Here is a 10172-nt window from a genome sequence, read left to right as displayed (position 1 = left end):
TTCTATATACTATATATATTTTTTTTCAGGTCTTCACACTGAGTTTACACACACACACACACACACACACACACACCCCGCCCCAGGATCTTGCTAAATTGTCCAGTCTGTCCTGGAACTTGTAATCCTCTTGCCCCACCCTCTGAGTACTGCAATTACTTTTGTGCACCTTCGTTCCCACTTTATTCTCCATCCGCATTTTATAGGCCATAAAGCAGAAGAACCAAGCTTACAAACACATAATACACCATAGGTGAAGCTAATGGTGCTGTTAGATCCTTCTTGTTTTTGGACTCAGAGGAGATAACATCTGGTCTTGTGACAAATTTTCAACCTAAATATAAGGTGGCTGGAGCCAGATGAACAACTTGGGAGTTCCACATGTGAAATTCTGGTTTTACACAAATAACCTGCCAAAGTGGGCGGACAGTCTCATGAGGAAGGAACTTCAGATTACTGCCCACAGCAACAGAAGCTTAGATCCAGCCAGCCACGTGGATTAAGTTAGCACCTGTATTCCTGCGGGGCTGTAATATAAGAAGAGGATTAGCTTACTATATAGAAAATTGCCAGACATACAACGTAAACAACAGATCAGTCTGTTGATTTCAACTGAGTCACGTTGTGCCTCAGTTTTTACTTTTGATTTTATTTTTGCTATGAGATTACACTGGCAGATTCTACAAGCCCTTTCCTGAAAACACAGTGTCCCTTGTGGGCTTGGGATGACCTGGTCACTGCCAAGCACTTGGGGGGAAAAATCCTTCTGTCACATTAAGTGTTCAGTGCTTATATGTTGGATTTAATTACACCAGTTCCCTAAATTAAATTTGCAGAACGTTTCCATTTCTTCAAGAATGACTTTGCCTTATCCAGGAGTACTTTTAAATTCTAATCCAAAACTAGCCTTAGGTTCTAGTTCAAATACAGAGTCAGACAGAGACCTAAAGATTACCTTATCTAAAACAATATACAGAGTCCACCCAAAAAAATGTATATATCAGGAAAATAAAAACTTGTATAGAGTCTGCAAAAACAAAAGTATGCATCAGGAAAAGAAAAAACTTGAATAAAGTCTGCCCATAGAAGCATACATCAGAAAATGAAACACTTTGTATAGAATCTGCCCCCAAAAAAGTATACACCAAGAAAAGAAAAATTTGTACATGTTTTAATACTGAATTTATTGAGACATCATGAGGTTAATACAAATTACCTTCAGCCTCCACAATTGCAAGAGATGCTCAAAGTGGGCCATGAGCTTCCAGACATTTACTAGTATGGTGAACTACTGAAGTGTGTATACATTTTTTGGTGGCCTCTATAGTTATTTTTGTTTCTGTGTTTGTTTGATACTAGGGATTGAACTAAGGACCTTGCACTTGCAAGGCAGGAGGCAGAATCACTGAACTAAATCCCTGGCATTATTTTTGTTTTGATTTTCTCTCATTTAATAATTCAGAGGTAGAAGGTGCAGGACAAAGAGAACTCTACCATCCTCACACATGATCTCTGTCCTGGATCCTTGGGGCACTCTAGCACCTGCCATTCATCTGCATCTTAGCCCAGCAAAGAGGCAGAGAGAAAAGAGGTCACATCTCAGTGCTTTTAAGAGTGTCCCAGAAGTGGCATCTTTCATTTCAGCTCTTTCCTTTTACCTAGTTAGAGACATAGCCACATCTAACTGTTAGAAAGCCAGACAATGAAATTCTGTAGCTGAGCAACCATAGCTCCAATTAGCAGTGGGCAGTTTGGCAATTCTGGTAATGAAGATACATGTGACCATTCATCATGACACATCTGCTTAAATGGATTAACGAATGTCTAACAGACCAGTAAAGCACAGTTCTGGGGTGTCTGTGGAAGACTGGCATGTGGGCCAGTACACTTACAGGGGAAGACTCACCCCTGATGTGGGTGGCACCAACCAATAGGCTTGTAGTCGGGAGGAAAAAAAAAAAGAGAAGGAAGTTTCTGAGGAGCCCCAGTTTTTACCTCTGGACATCGGTCTCCAGTATCTTCAGCCTTCTAACACAGACTTGCACTGATAACTACTTGGACCACTGCTGCATCTTTGTGTGTGTGTGTGTGTGTGTGTGTATGTGTGTGTGTGTGTGTGTGTACTGAGGATCAAACTCAGGACCTTGCACTTGAGAGGCAGGGACAGTGCCACTGAGCTAAATCTCTGGCTCACACTGCTGCATCCTTCTTATTCTGGGGCTTCCATCTTCTTGAGTTGAGCAGCTCCTTGATGCTCCAGTTCTATACCATGCCAACAGCCACTGTGGACTCTCCTTCCTCTGATCATGAAGCCTAACTAATAAATCCTCTTGCATAATTATACATATATTTTTATTGATTCTGTTTCTTGAGTACTCTACTACTGTGAGAATCTATATTGGTGGACACTTCTGTCACAGTCCACTTATTTGGCCACCCAAACATCTATGTGCCCTCTTAAGACATAGAACATGCTCTTCCAAAGGTGGGGGACAAAGTTCCAAGCAGTTATTGTATCCAGCTCAAAGTTCACAAATCTGGAGATGTGCAGTTCCACAGATACTACTATTCTGATCCTGTGGCCTATGAAGTATTCCTCTCTCCACCCAAACTCCTAATGTATGATGGCAAAGTATAAATATAAAACTCAATTTGGAAAAAGAGCGAGGACAGAAGAGTAGTGAATAATCAAACCAAGTGTTGCAAAGAGAACATTTCAAAGATTGCCTTCCCTGACCGTACACTGTTTATATTAACTGGAATGTTTCCCTGGCTCTCTGTAGTTTTCTAGGGTTACCATTCTTAGCCATTCAGTTCAAGACTCCTATTGCTATGATGTAGAGATGGTCTAACTGGGTCTTTGCCAAGCATTATGTGTTAAAGGCTTTCTCCCCCAGGTGCTACTACTGAGAGACAGTAGACCCTCTTAGGAATGAGGCCTAACAGAATGATTTAGGGTCAGTTGGGGTCTACCCTCCAAAGGGCAACTCATTTCTACTCTTGTTTGAAGATGCCATTGCTGCTATCTGTTCCAGGAGATTATGCACAAGAGCAGCCCTCTTACTAGATCCTGGACTTTGAATCACTAAAACTGTGGACTAAGTGAAACATCCTGTTCCTAAGTAGCACCTATGTCCTGTGTTTCATGATGGTAACAAGAAACAGACCTATGCACATCTTCTCTGTACAACCTTCTGGATTGCATAAGAAAACTGATTCTTCATTCCTTCTTGGGTTGGTCTGTAGCACCCATTCAAGTGGTACATAGCATATACTGCCTTGTGTTACTAGTTATCAGACAAGATATACTGTTTACTGGGAAGGTTTAAAATATGTCCTTGAATTTCCTCACACTCCCTTCCAAAGGTGAAGTCTGATTCCTCTCCTCTTGCATTTTGATTGAACACTGTTTGTTCCTAATGGATAGAAAAAAGTGATGGTATATGGGGGGAGGGGGGAGTGTGTGTATGTGTGCCCTCTAAGGCCGTCATAAAAAGCAACACATCTTCTCCTTGCTTGCTCTTGGGTCACTCTTCCTGGGCTGTCACATCATGAAGATCTCACTCAGCCCTACAGAGAGGCCCATGTGGTAAGAAATTGAGGTCTTCTGCCAATAGCCAAGAAGCAGCCCCTCCAGTCCTAGACAGACTGATAACATTGTCTGAAACCTCCTAAGAGACCTGAGCCATGTCCGCCCAGCTAAGCTGTTCCCAAATTCCTAACCCACAAAAACACATGGTTGTTTGCTGTTTTTTAAAAGTTTTTTTTTCATAGCAAGAAAAGATAATATTCCCTATGGAGTTCAAAGAGCTTTCTTGGAACCGTCACAACTGATTTTACATAGTAAAGACCAAAGTATACCTGAGAACAGTGTTGTAGCCCTGTAATCCCAGCTGCTTGGGAGACTAAGACCAAAAAAAAAAAAATCACAAATTCAAGCCCAGTCTGGGCCACCTAATGAGACTGTCTTAAAATTTAAAAATTAAATGGGCTGAAGATGGAACTCAGTGCTTGCCTAGCAAGTAGAAGGCCCTGGGTTCAACCCCTAGTACTACAAAAATTAAAATTAAAAAACATAAGGAACTGGCCTTAGAATAAACCCTAGATTGAAATGTAAAGGGTATGATTTAGGGATGAGAGGGGAGACCAAACATCCTCGTCCCTTCTCTGCCCCTTGGGTAACCCTGAGGATGGACTCAGGAGCATATAGTTGGGTGACACAAAACCTCAGTTCATAGCAGAGAGCAACTCATAGATTTACAATGAAATCAGCCTAGTGCATTGGACCAATATGTTTTTTAAAATGACATAGAGTACTATATATTTTTTAATGTAGCTTCTGGTAAAAAATAAATACAAGTTTGAAAGGCACAGTCTTAGAGAGATCATGTGCCTCTCCAGAGTCCTGCTATTGTTGGAACATGCAGTGTGGCGTGTGAGCTGTAGGAGGTGGGGGTGAAGGCACGATGGCTAAGATCCAGGTTGAGGGACCTGGATGTGAGTGCAGCCTCACAGGACGCTGTGTGACCAGTGTGGAGGAAGCAGGAGAGTACTCCCAGGTCCTCCCTGGGGCTTGGAGACATGGAAGAAATGAGAGAACCAATGTGCCCCATAAATCCAGAGTTGGGGCCAAGAGACTCAGTCCTACACTCCGTTTTAGCCAAAAGTTGGAGAAGCAATAGGAGACTCAATCCTGAGACCATGTGACCAGATGAAGCATGAAAGACCCCAGTCTTCAACAGCAGAAGCCAACATGATGGCTCAGGGACTGAGTAGAAGCTCGTGGCCAAGAATTCAGGCTACATCAATGAAGATATTTCAGGGCCAAGCTGAGATACCTCAGTGGGAGCCCATGAGATCTGGAGCTTCTCCTAGGCCCAGCGGTCATCTTGGAAAAGACAGAAAGGTAGGGCCAGCTCTGAGGTTAATATCAAAAGACTGAGCAGCCACCAAGGGAGTCTTTATTTTTATACACTGGAAGACACAAAGAAGTCACTCTTACTTGGCAAGGTCAACTGTTTTTCTCCATTCTTAAAAGGAGGACCAAAGAGCAAGAAAAGGGATACCTCAATTTTTAATCTCTCTGATAATGTTAAATTGTATGCATCACTGATCAGATGAGCATTGTCACATACTGAAACATTCTATATACTTAGAACATTCGATGCCGATTTATTTCTTTCATAGAATAAAATAAAAGCAGTAGGGAAGAAAAACATGCTCCTTGAAGTCAAGTAATACATGAAGATATTTTCATTTGTAAGAATTGGGACATCAATTATATAAAGTAGGAAAATAACATTTAACTGAACTAAGGAGAACATACTTGCTTCTCAGTCACAAGTGTTAAACAATTTTTGCTGTGTTACTTTAATGTGTTAATTGCCTTTATATACAGATTCTGTTGAGATCATTTTCTCAGAAGATAATTACTGCACTCATGCCACATGCCAGGTGCCTATGGGATCACACACATGGAAGGGTCAGGCCTTCTCTGAAGGCCACAGTGCAGAAGGGACCAGCCAGCCACAGAATCATGCAAGGTGGCCCCAGGGCTCTCTCTCTCTACAGCACAGTCTAGGACAAGGAGCTGCAGTGTGCAAAGCCAAAAACCAGGACCCCAACCTCATGGCTTACAGGTCAGGGACATGGAGGGCTGAAAAAGAAAAAAAAAGTACCAAAGGCAGAGAGGAGGTATTCAAGAACCAACCATGTGCAAAGGTTGACTTTTTTGCCCTATGTGAAAGGGTAGACATTTCTGCCCCTCTAGGAAGCACTGCGCTACTATTTCTTTTCTCTACTAAACCATGAGTATCCAGGGTTGGCTGAAATGGAGATCGAGGCCCTTTGGCCTTTTTACTTAACTAGGTACAGAGATGCCTGTATAAGTGAGTAAAGAAGAAGTTCACTGTGATGCTTTATGTTTAAATACTGAAGCCTATGTATAGAAGATGCAAAATTGTCTAAAGCATCTTAATTAATTACATGGATTATTTTACAAGGGAAATAAGAATAAGCACCATTACTAATTGTTAAGCACCTGTTTGATTTACATTAATTATTTCTAACCTACACTGGACCCATTTTTACAGTTTTATGGATGAGGAAACTTAGGCACAGAGAGGTGCCTGGGAAAACAGATACTAAAGAGAAGAACCTGGATTCAAATTCAGATTTTCCTGATTCCCAAGTTCAAAATCATTCCTTTACAGAGAAACAAATTGACTATGCCTCACTCTGATAAATTCTTCAGCCCTTAAATTCTGGCTTAGAAATTTGCATCTGAATGGACAACAGAACGGTATAATATGGGCAAAAAGTAAAAGATCCAGCTTAAGGTCCCTCCTAAGAAATGACCAGCAGTCTCCCAGCACCCACTTGCCCTTTCTTTGGTTGACAGTAGAACTGCCAGATTGTAACTGGGACATGTGACGACAGTCCCTGGATGGGAACAGTAGTACTGTGGGCAGTTCCCGGGTAACAGACCCCCGAGGAAGCACACTCTCCTTCTGGCCCTTCTCCTGTCCATTGGGTGTCACATGTTTATGAGAGCCCAACTCAGCAATGACTCCAGACCATGGGATGGGAGCCACATTTTGAAGTAACAGAGTGACTGGACACAGGGAGGGTCCCCATCATGGAGCTGCGTAGACTGCTGATGTGTGGACTGATGCAGTGGTGACATAGGTTGAATATTTGTGAGCCCCAAAACTCATATATTGAAATCTTAACCCTCAATACGATGGCATTAGGAGTGTGGCCATTGGGCAGTGTAGGTCATGAAAGTGGAGCCCTCATGAATGGAATTAATGCTCCACAGAGTCCACAGAGATCTCATTCTTTCAACCACGGAAAGTCAGAGCAAGGGTACAGACATTTATAATCCAGGAAGCAAGCTCTTAGCAGACACCAGATCTGTCATCTCCTTGAGTGGGGGCTTTACAGCCTCCAAAACCATAAGAAATAAATTTCTTCTGTGATGTTCTGTTACAACAGCCCAAATAGACTAGGTACTTAGTGAGACATGAGTTTCTATATTGTTTAAACCACTTTGGGTTTGAGTAACTCAGTGTTTCTCTAACTCCAGTACATATGAGAATCACGTGGAGGGCTTGTGAGGACACAAATTGCAGGGCCTCAGCCCAGACTTCTGAGGCAGTGATGGGGTGAGGCCTGAGACAGCCTCTACCAGATTCCCAGTGAGGATGCTGCTGCTGGTCCAGGTGGCAAGCTTTGAGACTCACCTTTCCAGCCAAAGCCATTATCCTCTCTCCTAGCCCTCAAAAGATCCCCCCGGAACAGAACACGGTTCTCAACTGCCTTTACTTACTGCTGCTTTGCTAGGGTTTATGTCGCTGTATCCCCAAGGCCTCCTGTACTCATAGGTGGGGTTGGGTGGCAGTGACTGGGTAGTGGATGGCGCTCCTCCGTGGACTGGTCCACTGATGAGTTGACAGCTGAGTTGCTGTTAGAAGGTGGGATCTGGGCAGAAGAGGTGGTCACTGGAGGGGTGGCCTGGAAGGGTTTATCTCTTCCCTGCTCCTCCCTTCCTTGGAGCCACGCAACTATGGCCTGAAACCTCTACAAACTGTGAGCCAAAATAAGCCTTTCCTCTTTTAAGTTGTAGGTGGCAGGAATTGGGTCTCAGCTATGAATAAAGTGACTATGACAAGCTGGTTAGTGCACTAGAAACAAAAACTCACTTCTGTATTAGCTTATCTAAAGCTATCTTTGCTGAAGACAAAGAGATTTGGAACATACCAGAAACCATGCAAAGGGACCAGATACAGTTCCAGGACCCATTAGATATAAAGATTCATGGGTGCTCAAGACCCTTATAGGAAGTGGCAGTGTTTGCCAATAACCTACACATGTCTAGCTGTGTGCTTTAAACTGCCTCTAGATTACCTGTTATCCTAACACAATGTAAATCCCCAGTAAACAGTTGTATCATGTAGGTAATGATGACCAAAATATCCTGTTTGTGTTCAGCACAAATGCATTTTTTCCAAATATTTCCAGTCTGAGTTTAGTTGAAACCAAGGATCTGAAGGGAGAACTGTGTCCGTAGAATCTGATGGGCTTTCAAATTTTAAATACCAAAGCCTAGAAAATTTAAAATTTCTCTGCAATAATCTATTGCCTGCAGGAATTACAACTTGAACTTAAAAAAATGTTTTTTCTTCAAACTTACATGGGTTTATTGTATGTCACATTCAGCTGTTATGATTTCCTCTTCCTAAACCAAGCATGTTCCTGAATCATATCAGAAACTATAAGAGAGGGCGAGACATACAAAGCCACAGCCACACGGTTAAAAAATAGATGAAAACCCCAAGGGAGAATCTTGAAATGTTGAGTGGCAGTAGTGGTCAGAAGGCAACACAGGCAGGGATGACCTGAATACTGTATTTGGAAACCAGGAAACAAACAAGACCCTGTAAGAGAACATGAGCGAGACTTTCACATGTGAAATTCACACTTCCCCAAGCCCAGGCCCCTCGGAGGTGTCCAGTGAGAGACAGCTCTGCCCTTTCTTCCTGGCAGGGACACTGATGCTCCCCCATCACTGCCACCACAGATGCCACACTCCTCTGCCACCATCAGGACATCTGACACTATCACCTGTTGGCTCTCAGGGCTCCCCTGGCTTTAATCTGCCTCTGCCACAGGGAACCTCAGGCACTTTGTCTCTGAATCTCCTGCTGAAGGCCTCAGAAGGGGTTGGAACCAGGCCGAGAACAGCTCAAAGCCAGCATTGGGGACAGCACAGACTTAGGCCTGTAGGCAGCAGTACATACTCCATAAAAGGTTTTTCTTCCTTTCTTTGCCTACTGTGTTAATATGGGAAAGAGCCTAGATCTTGACACATAGGACGCCTTCAAAAAATACTCTTATCACTTAATAATTTTATTTTACATTCAATTATTTTATTCGTTTGTTTGTTTGTTTGTTTATTGATACTAGGGATTGAACTCATGACCCTGTGCTTATGAGGCAGGCTCAGTTCTAAATCCCCAGCCCTTTTACATCAATTCTTAATTCTTCAAGCTTCTATGGGCAAGACTATTTGAAACCTATATGTGTAATTGATACCTGTAACTTTGGCAAATATTTTATTAAACTGGTGATTAAAACTAAAAAGTAAATTTTAAACATATGAACTGTTTATTTGTATGATCATTTGAAATGTCTCCTCCACCAGACAGTAAGCTTTCTGAAGGCAGGGATTGTGTCCCAACTGCCTGCTCAGTGTCAGAGTACAGCAAGCATCCAGTCAACGCTGCTGAATGGCTTCACAAACCAATCAGGGCATCTCCTGAGCCAGTCACACACCTCCCTAAATCTTCCCATCACTTCTCCAGGATGCTGTGTGCACACAGGTAAATAGGACTCTGGTCTCTTGTTTGTTACCTGAGTACCCTCAAATTAGTACACAGATTTAACTCCATCTCACACACACACACACATACACATCATCACCATCACCATCATCGTCATCATCATCATCATCAACATCAGCACCAAGTCCCACTCCAAAGGATACAGGTAGAATATATTCTTATACAACTGTAACTTGTCAAGACTGTCTGTTTCTTCTTTTTCTTGGACCAGGAATCAAACTCAGACCATTGCGCTTTGCAAGGCAGGCAGCGGAAGCACTGAGCTAGATCCCTGGCCCTGTTTCTTCTTTACTTACTAAAAATGTATGCACATGAAACAAGATAAGCCAAGTGACGGTACCTCGTAGACTTCCTAGCACCTATAGTAGCTGTGGCTACTATCAGCTTTAGTATAAAAATGTGACAAGCCCAGAGCACTGGCCTATCTCAGTAGGGATTAGGGACATAATAACCATTTGTTGGCTACATAAAAAAACGGCAAGGTGAATGAGTACAGGCGATGGGACCTGGATTGGAGTCGGGTTTGCAATTAAGCAGTTCTGTGACCTTCGACAAATTACAAACTGTATCTTCATCTGCCTCGCCTGTGAAGTGGAGAGACAAGAAGGAAAAATACACATTCTCTGTATTCATTGAATCATCAACTTTTTGAGTTCAGAGGACACTTGGCAGCCCTGTCAGCAGAGAATTCATTAAGCTTACCCAGGGTCTAAAGTCAGGACTGCAAAGTCACCCTGGTTTAATAAACAAGACTGCCTGTGTCTTGGT

The sequence above is a fragment of the Fukomys damarensis genome, unplaced genomic scaffold (genome assembly GCF_012274545.1).
Source record: "Fukomys damarensis isolate Sample0158 unplaced genomic scaffold, DMR_v1.0_HiC HiC_scaffold_18, whole genome shotgun sequence".
Lineage (NCBI taxonomy): Eukaryota > Metazoa > Chordata > Mammalia > Rodentia > Bathyergidae > Fukomys > Fukomys damarensis.
The sequence above is the reverse complement of the archived record's forward strand: the minus strand, read 5'-3'. Positions refer to the sequence as shown.